Below are 20562 nucleotides of genomic sequence, written 5' to 3'. Positions count from 1 at the left end.
TGTCTGCGATTTGTTACGCCGCCGCCGCCGAATAACCGTGTATATTATCATTATATTATCCTCTGCATTTTTGTTCAAAGTTTTTTAACCCTTTTCCCGTACGCTGTACACATAATACTATATAGTGTTTTTATGTGCGATGTATATTATATATCTGCAGGGGCACCGATGGAAGAGACTCGCGAGCCGCACAATAAAATGAAAAATTAAACAGCCAAGGACAAGAATAAAATGTAAAAAAAAGGTTCTCAAATATCGTTAAATACATTGTACATATAACTGGCCCGATTGTTTGTTATCGCTAAAATTATATATATTATTCATAACTATTTCGTTTTCAAATACATATTTTTATAAGATATTAATTGTTTGCGTCTCGCAATAAAACGTCACGAGCTACGTGAGGGCGTAAGCATAGGCGTATCTAGCCCCCCCCCCCCCCCAAGAATTATTTGTATTTCATTTAGTTTATAGTGTTTTTTTTTATTATTGTTAATTGTTTTTTCAGCCTACCCCCCCCCCCCCCCCAGAATATATTTTATCACCCTACGCCTATGGGCGTGAGGCTACTACGAAAGCTGCATTTTGGTCCCCGCAGGTTTATATAATATATTAAATAAGTTTGAGTAGCCAAGTCCCAAGTGTGTATTATACGGTGTGCGTAGGTATATTATTTCATTTTTATTTATTTAAATATTATTTGTGTCTGAGTGTGTGTGTGTGTTGTTTATGAAAATACGAAACACCCGACGATAACGAGCCCTAGAATCACGCAATTTATAATATCGGGTAAAATAACGTGAACGATATATGAGCGTATAATATCATAATATATTATTATGTAAAAGTGGATACGATTTACAGCAGAGAATATGAAGTGGTTTATTGTGCGTATAATATAATATTACGGTTTATTCACACTGCAGATAACAAACGGCAACAAAGTCGATAGCGCTCGATATACCCTGTCGGTCCAGCTGTGTCTGCGTGTTTTGTTGTCATACACGGATACAGTATATCCGTTATATACAAGTGTACAATGCGTATATTATAAAGTAATTAGTACCAGTTGTTATTTCATTTATTGAGAGACTCTCACTCACTCTGTCTACCCTCAATCTCTCTCTCTCTCTCTCTCACTATCTATCTGTGCGTCTGTGTCTTTACCGTAAAAAATTACTGTCCACCATTGTGTGTGTTATGACCAGAAATGTTCGGTAACCGGCGCCGCCAGGTTACGATATTCTTGTTCATCTATAAACGAAATAAAACAATTCGCTTCGTCAAAACACGCCTCCTAATTAATTACGTATTATTCAATCGTGTTTTATTTTTTTTTTAAATATAGGTACTTCATTAAACTGATTATTGTTCTGTGTGACATTATGTATACATACTTTATGGTTTAAAAACAATCGAGAGGACTGCATGCTTTGTCCATTTATTTTTACTTTCAATAAGAAAAAAATAAATTTCAAAAAGGGTAAACGTGTTTAACCTCGTTGGTTTTCATCGTATATTTAGACCACAATAAAATATGTAAAAAAAACTAAAGCAATTAAACACGTTATAATATTGTACAATTAAAATAATAAATTGAATAAGTCCACTTCCATTCGAAGTTTTAAAATCGCTAGAAAAATGTGAACGCAGGTATGTATGACCAATCTAAATGCGTATAGGTAACAGGAATATATTTCAACCTAGCAAACCGGTCGTGCGGTTCTAATTAGGTTTGACAACCCGCAGTCGGTTGAAAGGGTTGAGTTGAATACACATACATAGTAGCACACTAAATGTGTATAATAATATATTATATAAATGAGAATCTAATATTCATACGACTATTATTATACACTGGCCTAAAGGCTAAAAGTACATGACATTGTCGTTATTTTTGTTTCATTTTTATCCAACGTAAATTAAGTAGATTAACTGGTATTCTCTCTGAAAAAAATACTCGAATTCCTAAACATTATACATTCTTAAAACCACTGTGGTTATTTTAGCATTTTTACACGCTGTAACAGTTAATTTAAATAGTGCACTGGAATATCGCCAATACTTGATAGTGATATAGATATAGGTACATATACATCATAAATATAATGTATAATATGTCGGAACTCAGAGTCGCCACACATTTTTCGATGAAAATTATTGTTTTTCAGAAAATCAACCAGGTTTATGAATTTCTGAAGAAATTTCTTTCAGTTTGTTGACACTAAATATCTATAGCAGTTAACTTTTTATGAAAATATCTAATTATTGTATAGCTAATCAGTTAGCTTAGGTGGCTACTTGCTAGTTGTTACTCAAAAAATAATAAAAAATAATTGTAAAATTGATAATAAACTAACATTTAAAAAAATTAAGAAAAAACGCAAATCAATCGCGCCGCTCGGAATCTAAAAAATATAATATAATGGCAACCACTATCTTTAAAATGTATTTAATTGTTCTTCTGGTTCTTCATACAGTTATACTGTATAAGAATATAAATGAAATATATCAAGATGTACAGATAATAGATAAAATAATTTGCATTATTAAACGCAGTATTAAAATTCTATGTTGGTAAACATAACAGCACAATATTATATTGTGTATAGATATTAAATACAATACAACTAATATACAATATAAATGTAAATACCTACAATATTAATATACATTAGGCATAGGTACTGATGTAATGTATATTAAAAAAAAAAATGTATACCAGTAGGTAGTTGATTTGAATTGAAAACTAGCGGTTCATCGTTGTTTTGTACTTTTTTAAGTGTAATTAGGTGTCTTATAAGTTATACGTTAAACATTAAAGGTAAATACTTGGTTATTTAACTCAATTTGTAAATTATTATAATTCTCATCAAGGTCAATCTGACGCCGACAAGCGATGTGATTCGTGAATTTAGTTTAGAAAATTATATAATATACTAAAAATTGATAATAATTCTGTACGATATAAATAAATAAAATAATATGATATGTGCATATTTTTTTTACTTGTGATATGCCATTATGACATTATGTAACGTGTAATAAATGTGTATTAAATATTTAAAGCACTAGAGTCTAGTCAACTAGACAGTTGTTAAAATAAAAAGTAGGTATGAAACGGAAAATGAATAATTTTAATAGTATTTAATGATGTAAAAAATTAAATCTTATATTATTTTAATAATCAAAATTGGGTCAGATTTTTGTTTTTGTTTTTGATATTAACAATTTCTATTACAACTGAAAATCGAACTACGACCGCAAAACTGGTACTTTTAAATACAAACATTTTTGTCGTTGATATGTACCAAAACAGGCGGTACCTTTAGTAACTACTTTATGTACAATAAATTGTTTAATTTATCAAAATAATTATAATTAAAAATAATATGAGACGACGTAGTTAGTATTGCCATTTTAAACTTCAATAGATTGATGTAATGATGTATTATATTATATAGTTTTAGACATTATGTAAATATGTAATTATTTTTAACAAATGATTTCGTTGAACCTATTTCGCGATAACAACTTGTGTATAGGCCATACTGCCATAGGGTTCAACGACTGCAAAAACAACGGCCAATTTTTTGCCCAAATCGCTTATGCTGATTTTATCTGCGTACGTTGCGCTCTACACGTGTGTTATATGTATACGATAATATATAACCTATTACGACGAGTGAATGGCAAAGCAAAACACTTCACATAAAAACTGAGTCGTAGAGGATTATATTATATTATATATAATATTCCAACGAGAACCGCTGAAAACTATGACGCTAAACCATCGAATTTATTTCCGTTTCGAAGCTGTCCAACACAAATGGGATGAATTGATGTTTAAACTTTAAACAATATAATATTATTATTATTATGCCACTGCGGTGCATTTCACGTTCGAACGGAGAAAAATAGCCGAGAAAAATAGATAAACGTGTCAAAATAATATCATAATGCTGTGCGCACCGTGAGCGTGTACGTAGGCGAACATTTTGTGTGATAGGCGTTTTTTTTTTTAAATAGAAATTGCATAATCGGGGGGAAAAAGTAGTTTTATAAAAATATAAGTAGGCTCGATCATGATGTTAATGATTAAGTACACAGATGACTTTCGAATAATTGAAGGCTTGGCTCGAAAATAAGGACGTGACGCCACGTTTATGCTAATTGAGAAACTCGTAAACAACTTCTAAATTAAACGTTCAAACCTAAATATTAATTTTGTTTGCCGTAGTGAAATATTGAGTTGAACAATACGAATTCAGTTATGTAAAATTCAGTTTACATTGAAAAACTTATATATTGTACGTAAACTATGATATTACCGACACCACTGTAATGTACTTAATGTACTGAAATGTACATAATAATATATACAACATACATTATGTATAATATATTAATACATATTAAGTATATTCGTTTGGATTTCTGTACACGGTGCACTCAAAAGTTGACTGCATATTTAAATTGATCATTAAAAAACTCAACTTCCTCTAAAAATGCGCCCACGTGTTCGTATGTGCGATTGTATAGTGTACGATTTTAATGGCTTTAAAATTACACTAATACTAATAAAAAAACTAAGAAATCATAATCTAAATATTAGTCGAAAACTGCAGAACAGTACTGCAGCGTAGTTGCATCAAACTGATGTAAAGGACAGAAAATAATTTTACGTGTATTTAAGTTTTAAGTTAATTAAACTTATTTTATCCTTTGCAACTAAAGATGGCTTAGTCCCAATAGACAGTTTCACACCCCTGATTTTCCACAATGTCTTTGCAAAAAAAAACTTTATCGTGCGTTCAATGTGTATTATAGATAATAATTATATAAATTAGCATGAAATATAATATAATATAATATATTTATATTTTGAATAATTGAATGCAATTGGTTTTGGTTATTCCAGTTTTACCAAATACAATAGTAGCATAATATGACGAAAAATGACAATAATAAAAATTGTTTAATATTATAATTAGTTATTTTTCTCATGATATGAGAAGAACTAAAATTTTAAAAGTAGGTACATAAGATCCCCTATGTCACGAATTTAGTAATGTAGGTATGTAGCTATACTAAACACAGAGAGAGAATAAGATTAATGATATTTGTATTCGCGTCTAAATAAAATATTTTGAAGTATTAAATGCGCTTAGTGCTTACTGTAAAATAAAAATAAATGCTTATTAGTTCCATGTTTTTTTTCTGTTTTACACTATATCGTGTAACATTTTATTCTTAAATAAGATGATTCGCAAATGCCAGTTACGTTCTCATTCTGTTTCTGTGTACAATAGGTAAATAATTGTAAAAGTATAGCTATTGTTGTTATACTCGTAAACAATAATAAGTAGGTAACTACTATACAAAATAATTTCGAAAAAACTCCTCCCCCATGGGCCCATCGTAGGAATAGAAATAATAATTGTGCATATTTTGTATATATTTAGGAGCAACCAGCGCGAGTATACGATGTACCATGCACAATAATATACTTATACATATACATATATAATATTACATAACCATAGGCATCGCATGGTGGCGGACGCGGTCTATTCGGACCTGTTTCCGGAGAGGAGCGCGGCGCCGTACACCGTCGAAAACGTCGGTCGTTTCGTTTGTTCGTTTTCGCGCTTCCGTGCATGCTCCAACACTGGAAAAAAAAGTATAATATACAAACGTGAAACGAATATAATAAATAATAAGTAATAACCGTTGTCGTATAATAACAACAAATAACAATAATAATAATGAGAAAGATCGCGCGCTAATTCGTCATCTCCAGTCTGCATCACTATAGCGGCGTATATAAAAAGCTCGTCCTAAGAGAGTTTGGGGATCGATTAAAATTGTTTATATCATTCTTTAGAGTCTAAAGACTAGACGGAAGACTTTAACCTCTCCACGTCACTTATTAATCAATTTGAGTCTTTTTAACAGTAATATTCGTTTTTATATTATTTTATTTCAATTTCTATTAATGTTTTGAATTACAATAATAACTCAAATAATTTACCAATGCGAATCGTCCAGTGGCGTCAGAAAGCCAATACAACAATATTATAATACCATTTCTATATAGGTAGACGTGGTCCTAGACGTAGGAGTGTAGGACGTGAAAAAAAGGAAGGTTTATGATGGGTGCAGATCTACCAGCGTAAATACGCCACTGGATACACTCAATTAATATTCCACAGATCTGCGAAGGTGTCACGATACAACGATATATTATTAATAAATTAAATCGAAGAAAATATTCAATTTAAAAATATTTACAATAACGTTCATAACATATTTTTTCTTTTCAATTTACCTATACCTTCTTTAAGTAGGTTAGTTAATATTAGCAACATAGGCGTGCGCACGGGGTGGGCCAGGTGGGCCCGTGGCCCATCCTGTGAGTTGTACCTATACCATACTTATTATAGATGGCAACTTAGATCATATAAATAGTTGGATTGTCTTATTCAGTGGAATAAGCATTCTAATTTTTATTTTCTTATATCAACAAAATTAACAAGATTCTCTTAAATTTATAAAATATGCAAACAAAAAATGGTTCTATTTAATCGAGGATAAGGTAAATCGTGGACATATATCACAACTAATCAATTTGGACTTAGGAAAATAATATGTAAATGTATATAAATAATAGCCCTACTCATGAATAAAAATATATATATTATACCTTAAAATTTTAACAGTGGGTGACGACCGGTGAGTAAATTAATATAATTTTATAGATAACAAAAATTATTCCATATTCGTTAATGACCATATTTTTACAATATTTAATGCGTTTATTTGATTTTTGGATTATCAATTTTTTTTAAATCTAGGTTTATGGATTTGTAAAACTTTACACCAAGATAATTCACAAATATTTTACCAAAAGAGGTGTTGGTTTATTAATTTTAGAATTATAATAATAATAATATGCTCTACTTTCCCCAATTTCTTCAGAGTCGTCTAAACCATCTACCACACCTTTGGTATCACCCACATAGTCGCACATATTATTCTCTATGAGCTATTGGCAAAACCTCGAAATATTTATAGATTTGTGACGTAGATGCATGTTTGTCAATACATCATAATGCTATTACCCTATAACAATATCGTATTTTGTCGAAGTCGCAGAGGGTCATAATACTTATAGGGGCCATAGCTTATCATTTATGGTATAATATTCCGCGCAAGCGCATAACGCCACAATATTATCACCGCGTATTATTATCATACCAGCGGCGTGCAATAGTCATTTATTTCAAACGACCGTATGTCGCTTCGTCATCGGGGCCGCGCGCCGAACGACTCGCGATTACGAGAGAACGAAATGAATATAATATAAAAAAAAAAAATAACAACGCGAGAACGTATTCACAACCAGATTCAGGTAGGCAGGCGGCGGCACCTAACCGATAATTTGGCGATCGCCCGGAGCGGCCGGGCGCGCGGTATTCGGAGGAAATGGCGGCGGCGGCGGTGTCAACGGCCTCGCAGATAATATGGCGGCGGCCTGTGGGCTTCGCGCATGTTCGCTAAAATAAAAAAGCAGTAATAATAATAATAAATAAAATATACACGTATAATGCGCATGATATATATAATGAGTCGGCGCGTACAATAATTTAACGTCGGCGTCGTTTTTTTCTTCCACTTCTCTCTCGGAACTAGTTTTCGCCGCGCAAACGGGTCAAACCGCCGCCGCGCAAAACATCTGTATATATTATGCAAAACGAAATCGGCAGGGCGGCGCACGCAACCGCGCACAGAGTTCCGCCGATCTCCGACCCGGACGATAATAACACTGCTGCGGCATAGTACGACGCTATATCATGATATTATATTATATATTATAATAATACTATATTATAGATAGTACCATAGTAGGTCTAGGTACGCACTTGTATATTATTATAATTCGACGAAGACGACGACGACCGCAATCGCGACCGCTGGACCGGAATATAATATAGGGTGTCCACTGTCCGGGATAATGCTGAGCCTATTTGAAAAAAATTATTCGTTCATTTTCAAAAATTTCATTTTTATTGTGATCATAATAGTGTTCAGTAACATCTACGATTGAGTATGAAAAAACCATAAAACCTCATAAACCATTGTAAGGACTAGTCTAAGCATCTAACAGATGCTATCAGCATGGAATTCGGTGCTATATCCTGGACACCGGAGAACGATTAAAAGTTACCCCTCATCCCTACACTACACACACACACACACACACACACACACACACACACATGGCAGCAATATTAGACTTTTAGTCGGCATTCTGTAGGTAAATTTGTTGGACGCTTAAAATTTGACATTTCAAAATAGTTAAACACACCCCCTCCCTCGTGAGTATTTTAAAATCATCCCTGCGGAAACCCAAGCATTTGTTCCAAACATGGCTAGTTGCTGTGGTATTATAGTTTTTTCATACTTGTACTGAATATTATTATTACAGTCAAAAAAATTACTTTAAAAAAATCATGCGTGTGTCCTATCGCGTTTTCTAGTTTGGCGCTATGTGCCGATCACCCTGTATTACGACGGAGATTCGGGATGATAAATATTATATTGTACAGCGTATATAATATGTTACATGCAACATGTTATAATATTATTATTATTGTTTCGTGTAATCGCCTCTCTCGCCGCGACGCAAACGCGTTATTATTTCCGTGTAACGCATATTATGTACGAATTTATAATACAAGAGGTTAGCAGCAAGTACCTATCTGTATAATATTATAGTATTAATAATACCTATGTGGCTATGTGTGCACAGAAAACTGCCGCCGCAAGCCTCGTTTCGTATTCCAAACTGCAGTTGCCATTTCGGGCGTAATCGACCGCACGATAGCGGACGGAATAGGTAGGTAGTAAAAAAAAAACCAAAACCAAATAATAAAAACCGGCTTGTACCGCAAAATTTTCTAGAAACATTTTGCCGGCGGACGTTTCGTCGCGTTCGCTGTCGTTGCCCCCAAAACATCATACGCGCAAATAAAGATGTGAGCTCGGTAAATTTACGCACATTGTATAGAAGTTTTTTTATACCGTTGTAAAAGTCGAGTGACGACCCCCTCATTTTAAATGTTTTTTTGCAAGCATAATACCTATGACTGAGGTATACCTCCTACTATTGTACTATATTTCGATAGTCTTATTAAGACCCCTGTATATATACATACAGACATATTGTATTTAGTGTTGTTGCATATTTTGAAAAAGTAAACTCACATGTGAGATCAATAATATCGTTATTTATTTTTATATATTTAATATATTTTTTATTGTTATCACTTATCACTAATGATTATAAATTATAACCATTAACTAATTCAAATCAAGACTACAATTTAAGGAATAAGTTAGATATACCTAACTGTGTTGACGCACAAAAAAAATGATTTATAAAATATACCAATTTACCGGATTTCACCAGTAAGCTTACCGGTAAAATGCACATCTCTGATGCCAGTTTATTGGGGTTTCGATTCCATAAAAATTTGCTTGCACAAGCTCATTTATTTTTCATGTTAATTTTATACGGCAATTGCACATTTGCACGCACCACTGCTGCAGCAAGGAACATAATATTATTATATAGGTACGTGCGTTCCCATGACGACGATACCTGCACGCACTAGCCACACACGTCATCGTTGTTATAACGTCGAATAAATTGCAAAACAATTATATTACAGCGACCTTTTTTTACATTTCACTGTCGGCCTTTTTTACCCCTATTCGTTTGCCACCCCCGTTATATCATCGTCCATCCACTGGATTATTCGTCTCGAAAAACTGACTTTACCACGTGTTAGATTTCGCCACGTACAGGATGTCGTACAACGTTTAAATTATATACGATTGTGTTAAAACAATTGAAACAAGTTTGGATGTATACGGACAGATTTGTATTTTTACTGGTAAATAAGACAACTTAAACTACAATCAGTAAGAAAGCGGGTGTCCGTGGATATCAAACCGCGTTTTAACACCACATCATAATATTATTATAAACTAATAATAATTAATTGGTAATCATGCACCTTGCGGCTCACAACTTCAAAAATCAAGACTGACAAAACTGACGCATAATAGTAGTATACCATAAACGGTATACCGTTTAAGTTGGACTTTTAAAATATTTACATAAGTTAACCGCACGTTTATAAACAAACTATCTACGATGGGTACCTGTATGTCATATAACTCATTTGTAACGAAAATCAATATAATACACGTTTTTTTTTTTGTCGCTCTCGTCTTGAATTTATATCGATCAACCAAAACCTATACGTACCTATATGCCTTCTTTGAGATTGTGGAAGTCTAATAATAACTGCAAAAATAATTTGCAAAAATTGAAGAAAATTATCGACAGGGGGACAAACACGGTTATAGACACCCTATACATATTATATACCTACCTGCCGTGTATATTATTATAAACCCATACTATATATTGACTTGTACCATTTAGAAACCACTTGGTTCCGTGCGCGTGTTATTATTTTCGGCAGCACCTCATACATATTTATTATTGGTTTCGAACGTTTGTGTTGTACGCGCATGGAGTATATAGCTGGGTTGGGCACAAAATAACGCACAGCACACATATTATATATGTGAGTGTGTGTGTGTGTTGTATTTCATTGTCGGGTACGAAATAGTATTCTGCATAATGTTTCGTTCCTTTCAGGCGGTTATTTCGCGTCGCAAGTTATTCAAAAAATAATTATTTCCCATCGATACAGTTAAATATTCAACATTGTTGTTTTTCGTATACCTACCTGCCTATTGATAGTTTGTGGTAAAAACACGCTTCGTCGGAATTTGAATACGTGCGGCTTTTTTTTTTTCCTTTTGTATTTTGTTTTCGAACCCGTTCCGTTCCTTAAAACAAATATTGTGTGTTTAAATTTATTATTATTATTATAATTATTCATTAGGCCAAGAAAATTATAAATACAATAGAAGAACATTAGCTGGAAATTATTTTGCGTATATATTTTAAAGTTTATACGTTCGTGTCATTACTATAATATAATACGTTGCACAACACACGCACACTGCAATATACTCGAGATCTTTTCATAATATTTATATATTATAGTATCTTTCACGTGTGTATCACTCCGAACGTTACGAAAATGTAAAGAGTTGACCAGTTTTTGTTGTCTCCGAACCACTAGTGTTTTTCATCTATATATATTATATAATTTTTACTTTTCTCCATACTATATTACTTCAAGTTATTAAACTTTTGCTAGATAAATTGATAGTTTTTTGCACAATAAAAAGTAAAATAACACTTATTTATGGATACGCACAAAGAAAGTTGAGAACGATTATGATATACCAATATGGCAATATCTATAAGTATATTTCAATTATTTCTTACCTGTATGCTGTTTGTTTTGTATATACAGTGCAGCAGTCGTGTTGGTTTAAGGTTTAAACACAAAGTAAATAATTTATTGTTAAAATAATACGCGGTTTATGAAAATATGTGATAGATACCTTATAATATATTATATAGGCATGTACCCAAGAATTTATTGTACCCATTTTTTTTCAGCCTAAACACATCGATGCGTGTGTTATGATTTACATAGGATTTAATACGATTTTAAAAAAATACGCCACACCGTTACTTTATTTATGACGAGATAAGAAACGTATTAATTTATTTCATAATTTCTCTATACACCATTATAATGCTTCTCCGCGATGTTTCGTAAATCTTATACTATATATTATAATGTGTCATCATTATAATTTATAATAATAATTATATATATTATTACTTGACTATAACATGCACGTCGAATTCACAAATTTCTCGCATTAGAACTCGACTAACTCGGATAATTTCTATTAAACAAATACAAATAAAAAAAAAGATACCACTCGTCAGTTATCACTTAATTTAGTGCATCGTTAAGAGTGCGACGTACATGTATTCTTGTTAGGCAATTCATCAAAACAATAATCATCATTATATATATGATTTTCATTCACACGCATCGTTCTCGAAACACCTGCTGGGTTGCCATTTAATAACGCTAAAATCGTGTTCCTGCATTGTATTATATTATATTGACACCACCTACCAACACCTATCTATATAATAATACAGTATATTACATTCGGTGTATGTATACTGCAACGGTTCCTCGCGGGAAAAATGTTAATTTTTATCATATGTACTTACACTATAGTATAATAATTTACCCGTCGATGATATTATATAAATGCGCCCTTTTGAGTAAATTACAGCAATATACTACCTATTATATAGTATATAATATAGTACCTTCCTATATAAAGTTACCCTTCTCGGCGATATTTTTGACGTCGTATATTATGTAGGTATATAATAATAATAATAATAATATTATTATTTGTATCGTTTACCGCGCCGTCGTCAGCCCCCCACGTTTAGGAAATTATACGTTTCGTCGGGCGAATATTATTATAAACGGACAGCCGAAGGCGTGTTCTAATCGAGTGGGAAGTCGTATACAGTTTTTTTCCTCCACGAAAACACGTGTACACATAATAATAATATTTTCCCCGAGTCGTATCGCGGCGTTTACGCGCATATCATAATATAATATAATAAACGCGTATATGCATATACGATGTCGGTTGGAATAGGTCACAATATATTATCTAATATTGCAATTTTTTCCCTATACCCGTAGTATATATAAATTGTAAATAAAGTATCGGCATAAGGTACATCAGGAGGCCGCTCTTGGGTGAGGGGGGCTTGTGCGGACCAAGCCCTGGTGTTGCGCTCAAAAAACAATATAAATTGATAAATTGCATTACATGTGTATGGAATTTTTTGTAATCATTAAATTTTAAGAAACAATATTTTCTTACAATCTTTAGAATACATAATACGAATTTGTATTATATGTATTTATCTTACAGACATTTATCGGCTATCGCCCATCGATTAGCTAAATTGAAGTGCGTTAACTAATCAATGATCATAATAATTAGTAATAAATAATGCTTGTCGCCTGACTGTCCCCATTGGTTATTAATGGTATTAAGTTTATTTCTGATATGGAATGATATAGAATTGTAGAAACATTTTATGGATTTACAGATGTTATACTAACAGATACGAATAGTTAGAATATAAAAATGGAAATTTAGTATTGATTTGTTTCACGAATTAAAAAAATGTTGTCAAACACCAAATGAAAAATAAATACTTCTTAAGAATGTCTCGATGTTCTAAATACTGACCTCTTATTCATTTCCCGATAATTCTGTATAGCATTAATAATCATCATATATTTTCTATTGTTTCTTCTCAAATCATTTTTGTGCTATTTATTAAATTTATACAATTATACCAAACAGTGAACACAGCATTAAAATTATTTTTTTTTTTTTTTTGTTGAAAAATGTTTGACTGTGTGACGATTTAAACTAAGTATAAAATAGTTACCCAAATAAACATTTTTTTGATTCAAATCGTTGTACTTACATCCGATTAAAAAATATGTGTCTTGAACGCGTTATGTTAGGATAGAAGTAAGTGCAGAACTGCAAATGGGTCGCACAATGATGTTTTGTTGCTAGCTTCACAAATCTAAAGGTCCTATAGTGCAGTGGCGCATAATATTATAAGGATTTCAATTTTTATTTGGGGGGGGGAGGAAGGCAAATATAAATCTTGAGTCAGGATTTTTGACAATATAATTAATAATAATAATTGCACATACATTTTATTTTAAGGGGGAGGTTGAACCCCCAACTCCCCCACCACCTATATGCTTCAATGTCCTTAAGTCTATAACCAATGCCTTCGTTTGTTTTCTATATTTCACGCTATAGCCTATAATATATAGAGGCACATGAAACTATTGTTTGGATCTTTGTCCTGAAATATCGACGAACGAAAATGTCAAATGCGAAAACATTTGAGAAACAGATGATTAAAGTATATTAAGGTATACGTGATACATCGGCACATCGCGTCTTCCAAGTATAAAAACACTTTACTCGTGTGCGTATATCTCTCGCTTTTTAATAGCTATTTGAGTATCGACTTGATAATATCGTCTACCCGAGTCGGACCAGACAGCGTTATAAATGTAATCACCGAATCTAGGTATAACCTTATACATTTTTATACTTTACAAAATAACATACTACACGTATTTTTTTTTTATATTACCTATATACGCAGAGACACTGCAGAGTACTCGAGTTTTGAAGACTATGATATACGTCGTTCGTACAAGCAGTTGTTAAATTTTTAGTTTCGAGTGTGATGGTTATATCTTATATATTGAAACCTCACAGGGTCGCGAGTTATTTCGGTACTCGTGCCTGGTCTCTCTATATAAGCTACATTATAGCCTATTTGGCTGGTCCTGATTATTGATTACAAAAAAATTAATTGAAACTTAAGCTAATCAGTGAACGTATCAATTTGTCGTAAATATTAAACCCCTAAAACAATTTATATATTAGTTGGAGATATCAAGTTTTTAAACGGTGTATATGCGTATACCTACCAGCTAATATATAATTATTTACGTCAAATAATAAATGCATTGGAGAAAATCCAAGACCCCAACTGCAGGGTGTGTTGAGGAACCCTTCATAATATTTCGTCGAGACACGCCTATGCTACTGAACAATTATTAATATTTGTTTCTTGAAATTCTTATAGCTTTTAATCATACACAAATAGCGGAACAATGATATTTTCTGTTTGAAACTACATAACAATGCGAATACTATATCACGGTACATTTCGTCAGTTATTGAGTGTATAATCGAAAATTATAAATAGGTCAAAACTACACGTTTATAATTATTTTTATTATTTTGAAAAAAACATTGTGCGTATGCAGATTATGATATGTTATAACAAAACCAGGGTTTGAATTTTAGTTACCTAGATAAAATATAAATTAGAATCATATCTAAATTAAAACAATTAAAATCAATGCTTTAGATAATACTATTATGTTGTTGTTTGAGATTAAAAAAACACACATTTTTTACTTCTTTAATTGCCGTTTTACATGTCAATAAATGTTCCCATAAAGATTAGGAAAACTAATAATAACTCTTAAACGGTTGTATAAAATTGTTACGATTAAATTATAATCAAGGTTGTTACTTATTATGGCATACATACAGTAATATTATGCGTTGCTATGAAAATGCATATATTTCATAGAAGCTATCGTGGATACAAATAAATCGACGTCTTCTCCTGCGGCAGTGCATTGTGCATAATAATAATATTCAGCCATATAGTCTGCATTGTGTATCTTCATATCCTATATAATATTATACCTAAGCCTATATGGTCTTGTATATGGTCCACAGATGCCGACAAATAGAGCGGTTACCTGCGTGTGAAGAAATGTCCCGATTTCTTTGAACGTCATATTATTATTATATATAGGCACAGTCGTACAGAATAATATAGCGAAACGAACAATATTATTAGTACCTACCTATATATATTTAGAAACATCTTCCATTCGGCTTTCAATGACCCAAAACGCGCCGTCGACCGTTTTTCCAATGACGCAATACGGATGACACGCAAACAATATAATAGAAAAAAAAATCCGCTTGACCCTCACACCGGGGTTAGAGTGAAAAAATTTGTTATAAACACAAATAAAATCGGTCGCCGACAATGCGGGGTACAATCTTTTTTCCTCTTATTTTTTCCCACCGCACTCCGTGTGTCCAACGATTTCGCTCGACACAAACCAATAAATTCACCATCCACTCGTCCTTCGACCATTATTATCCGGCCAAAAAGGGTTTCTCGGCGGACCTAAATTATATTGCATTTCTACAAAATGTCACGAAATGTACGGGACCGTGCACCACGTGTCATCGGCGGTAGTGCACATTGCGTATACGTATATATATTATAATATGCTGTACAGCGTGCGAGTATATTATATTATATGTGTATGACGACTGCTACAAAGCGACAATAGTAGGTGGCACACGTGATTTATTGGACCCTTAACCCTTCTCGACCGAATAATAATTTGCCGTGAAAATGAGCTGCGCCCTGTTTCCATGTCGTGTACTCATGTATATATATATAAGTGCCAGTATGTGTATTATATTATATTATATGAATATGATGTGCAATACAAATATATACAATAAAACCCAATAAATTATATACTTCACAGTTCACAATACGCGTCTTGTACACAAAATGATGCATACTTACGCGGATTGGGAGCGAACGAGTTCGTTGGTGTATTCAAAATCCGTTTAACGGATTCAATTCATCTATACTGACTGCTGCATGCAGTATAATAATATTATTGCCAAGACGAGACCTCTATTATGTTCATCGTGTTGGTACAATATATATATATATATATATATATATACGGTCGACAGTCGAGGACATATGGATATAGTCCGCACTGTTCAAATTCTATATAGAGGCCGGAAACGAATTCTCCACACCGGAAAATCTGTATGAAAACCTAACCTAATAGTTATAGTTCAACCCTTAGAAAATGTAAATTATTTATGTAAATGTAGGTATATAGGTTAATCTAATGTTAATAATTAATTAATGTAAGCTAATAAGTAATAATCATGGACAGTTGGGAGTTATTCATTTCCGCCAAAACAAAAATGTTAATTACCACCAACAATGTCACGTTTCCACCAAAGTGAAAAAAGTTTTCTTTTCGACCAAATCTAGGCAGTCATAGGGTACTGTTTAACTGCTATGAAATATTCCATACGAGTACTTAATATTAGTAATTGTATATTTATTGCGGTTGGCGTGCGTTAATTAATATGTTTTGAATATTTGATTTTTTTGATTTTTGGATATCTAATTTAGAATTATTTATATTTGTATACACATCAGTTTTAGCACTTGAAATAAATATGTTTAAAAATATATTAATATTACGATGCAATTTTAAGAACTATTTCAACTTGAGATGTGCATGGAATGATTCGCAATTGTATGTTCTGCGTGAACTATATCACTGAAATTGGGTCATACTGTGGGTGGAAGCGTATAGATACTATTTTCAGAAATAAATTTTTTAGAATACCATTAAACAGTAACTGCATAAAACTATGACTAGGTAGAGATCCTCAAATCTCAAACTATAATTTTTGAAAAAAAATTATTTTGTGGAAACGAAAATTTAGGTTTGGGTGGAAACAATGTGCACACCCATGCATTGATGCTCAAATATTAATAATAATATTATTGTGCCAATTAATCGAGCGCGTGATCGAGTAACATGGTAAAATATATTGTTGAAAGTCGCTTACACTATATGGAATGTGAGAGAGAGATTGAATTGCTATTTGGTATTTAGCATAATTTTGCTCGTTCGATGTTGTCCGATAGTAAATATTATGTGAGTCATTTGCATATATTATTATTTATAATACAATTGGATTATATCAATAAATTTACTAGCGGATATACTATTATAGCCATATAATATCGGCGAATTTAACAATAATTGCATTAATATTTTAAAAGACACTAAATTATAAACATGTAAAAAACAAAACTAAATATTGTAATTTACTAGGTACGTCACGTTTATATAGACAATATATCAATATATATATATATATACTATCTAGGTATGTAATTAATTTGGTGAAGACGTAAAGTGAAGCCTGCAATACAATTCATAAATTACTAGTATTTCGAATTCTGTAATTTTCGTTGAACCGTGGTCTAAAAAGAACTGAAAAAAGAGATTGGCGTGTCACAGTGTTTGTATTAATTAAATTCATATTTTTATTTTGAACACTAATTGTATCCATTTGGCTTTTTTTTGTTACATCATAATATGCATTAGATATATTCTTGAACATTTTCTTTTGAGATTTTAATGCCAGGGTATGTGTCTCTGCAGACTTGTTTAGCTATACATTTTAAACCGATTGCTGACATATACATAATATAACGGGACTTTTTGAAAAACGAAAATGTCAAAATCTTGTTTGTATGGCACAATATTACCTAAATAAAAAAAAAAACGTGCGCTTATTGTATACTTTGGCCTTTATTTGTGCGTCCATAAATCGTATACAGACAATGTGACATTGTCTGATAAACATTTGACCAACATATTATGTAGGATCAATCGATGTAATTGACTCATTGGGTCACACAGGGTTAGCCTAAACATTCAAAACAAAAACAATTTTAAATGACGGACTTGACTGAGGTCAGTATTATGCGTAAGAAGGTCCTAAATTAAATACATTTGAAATGTTTCATTTGTTCTCTGTAATCAAAACAAAACGAGGCATAACAATAATATTATAATTATTGCTATAAAAAAACCATTTGTTCGTAGAATGAAAAACGTATTTTTTTGCAATTACGCATTGTCTATCGCATATATACGATACCCTAAACGTGGCCTCTCCACATGTGTTTGAAATTAGAAAAAACAATACAATTAATATTCTAGCTCGTCGTAATTACGGTTTATTGATTGTGTGTTTTATAGAGATCAATATACATGACGTTATTTGCGCAATTGCGTTCGGACTCTTGTATGCATGTCTCCAATAATGATAATTTTTCTTATTACGTTGCAGAAAAATGACCAAAGTTTGTACATAAGTATGCTATATACAGACCCTATTACTATCAGACATTTGTGATTATAACCTAGATGTATATTTTTTCAGGTTCCAATATTTCTCCTCCCGACCTTGCATCTATTACAAAATCACAGTTCGCCGTCTCGCCGATATTTCTGCCATAAAATCGTTACCATATATATTTTTTTTAGCATTCCGACGGGTTCTCTGTTGAATATATTTATAGTTTACTGTAGTTACTGTGCCCATAATTATTAATGTTTCACCGTTTCAGTTTAAGACATTCTAAACGGCTGAAGAAACTCAATAAACGCAATATAGAAAGAGAAAGAAAACTACGAATACAAATTTGATTGCATGTACAATATGTGTCACATATTTTATTATATATTCGTACATTCTAATAAACTGTTTGTATCGAGTGTATAAGTGAGTACTATTATAGGACTTGGACACTTCTTCGGAAAAACAAAAATACGTTCACGTTGTCGCAATTTATATATGTACTTACATCGTGTACGCGTAGTATATTTACGCTTGTTTCCCGTCAGATTATATTTTGACGATTTTAATCGTCTTAAATGTGGGATGGGTTCAAGTTTCGTATAATAAATTGTGTACACAAATTGTACTACTTTTGTGGTAAACGTTGTGTGCCGAGGGCCATCATGCAGTATAATCAAGTCACATATTTTACGTACTACGATACAAGTAGAGTATATACTTTAAACAGATCGTTTGCAGCTGTGTATATATAATAAAACGAAGGGGTTCATTTTAGCACATGTGTATGCATTTTAGCTGACAGAAAAGCGAAAAAAGATGTTCAAAATTTAGTGTACGACTGTGTAAGTGATAAATATAGTGTGAGGTAAAACTTGAATCGCTATACAAATTAAAAGACTTACAGGGTGTGTACCAGTAGAAATAATGGTTTTTACTTTTTTGACAGTTGTATACGGTATTTTTATAGGATCGTTATAAAGTGATGGCAAATAACTCAAACGAGTTAAATAACAGAGTTGTAAAATTAAAAAGTAATTTTATTGCTGAATGTTTGATGTACTAAAAACGTACTGCTATATATATTTATTATTTTTATTAGCTTGAATATATGTTAGATATCTTATGTTTTTCATTTTATTATTATTAAGATTTAAACATATTATTGTGTACTATTAATAAACGTAACGTACAAATTAAAAATGATTCAAAAATTCTAATATCCACTACATAGACATTAATTTTTAAAATATAAATATTAAAAATTCTCTTGGTACTATAATAACTTTTTTAAATGTTCGACAGCTTAACATATTTTGTGGATGATGTACATCGACATATTATCTACTATTACTATTACCTATAAAATATTATGATTGTACCTACTATACAATATTTTTTCGAATGCTCTTATGTGAAGATATTATGTCAACCATGCAATTTAATTGTTTTCGAGGTTTTTTATAATTTTGATTTTAATAGAAAGTTTGATTTAAATGCTGAATTAAAATTTTTTAGTTAAAACACTAAAAGTCGCAGAAAGTGAAGAAAATGAAATAAAATACTAAATTCTTATACGAAAAATAAAACTTAAATAACAATATTTATACCTGTTTATATTTTGCAATATTATAAATTATTAGAAGAGAAATATTTTACACTCCATGAATTATTATGTAGTTTACAATAACGAAAATTGTCTTCAAACTGCTTGCGTTGGAATTTATTAAAACCACTTAATGTTTATGAAAGGTGGGAAATTATTTGTTTATTTAGCAGCTCAGTATCATAATTTCTCTCCTTGAACAAGTCTTATATTTTATAACACACTATATATGTATAGATACAAGATACAAGATACATATTTACAAGTGTCGGTACCGCTATATG

General features: G+C 31.8%; 1 long non-coding RNA gene across 2 annotated transcripts; it reads right to left on the bottom strand.

Moving 5' to 3' along the window:
• Positions 1-3277: 3277 nt before the first annotated feature.
• LOC107883735 lies at positions 3278-12981 on the bottom strand. 2 transcript variants are annotated; one of them, XR_001679495.2, is made up of 4 exons: positions 11441-12981; positions 10830-10932; positions 7926-8026; positions 3278-5671 (listed from the first exon to the last, which is right to left on the bottom strand). It is a non-coding gene; the product is annotated as an uncharacterized LOC107883735 (long non-coding RNA). The 2 variants fall into 2 exon arrangements; XR_001679496.2 differs by lacking the exon at positions 7926-8026 and having other exon boundaries at positions 3280-5671; positions 11441-12967.
• Positions 12982-20562: the final 7581 nt, after the last annotated feature.

Source organism: Acyrthosiphon pisum, chromosome A1, assembly GCF_005508785.2.
Source record: "Acyrthosiphon pisum isolate AL4f chromosome A1, pea_aphid_22Mar2018_4r6ur, whole genome shotgun sequence".
Taxonomy (NCBI): domain Eukaryota; kingdom Metazoa; phylum Arthropoda; class Insecta; order Hemiptera; family Aphididae; genus Acyrthosiphon; species Acyrthosiphon pisum.
Note: the sequence above shows the minus strand (reverse complement) of the source record. Positions and strands in the feature narration are given on the sequence as shown.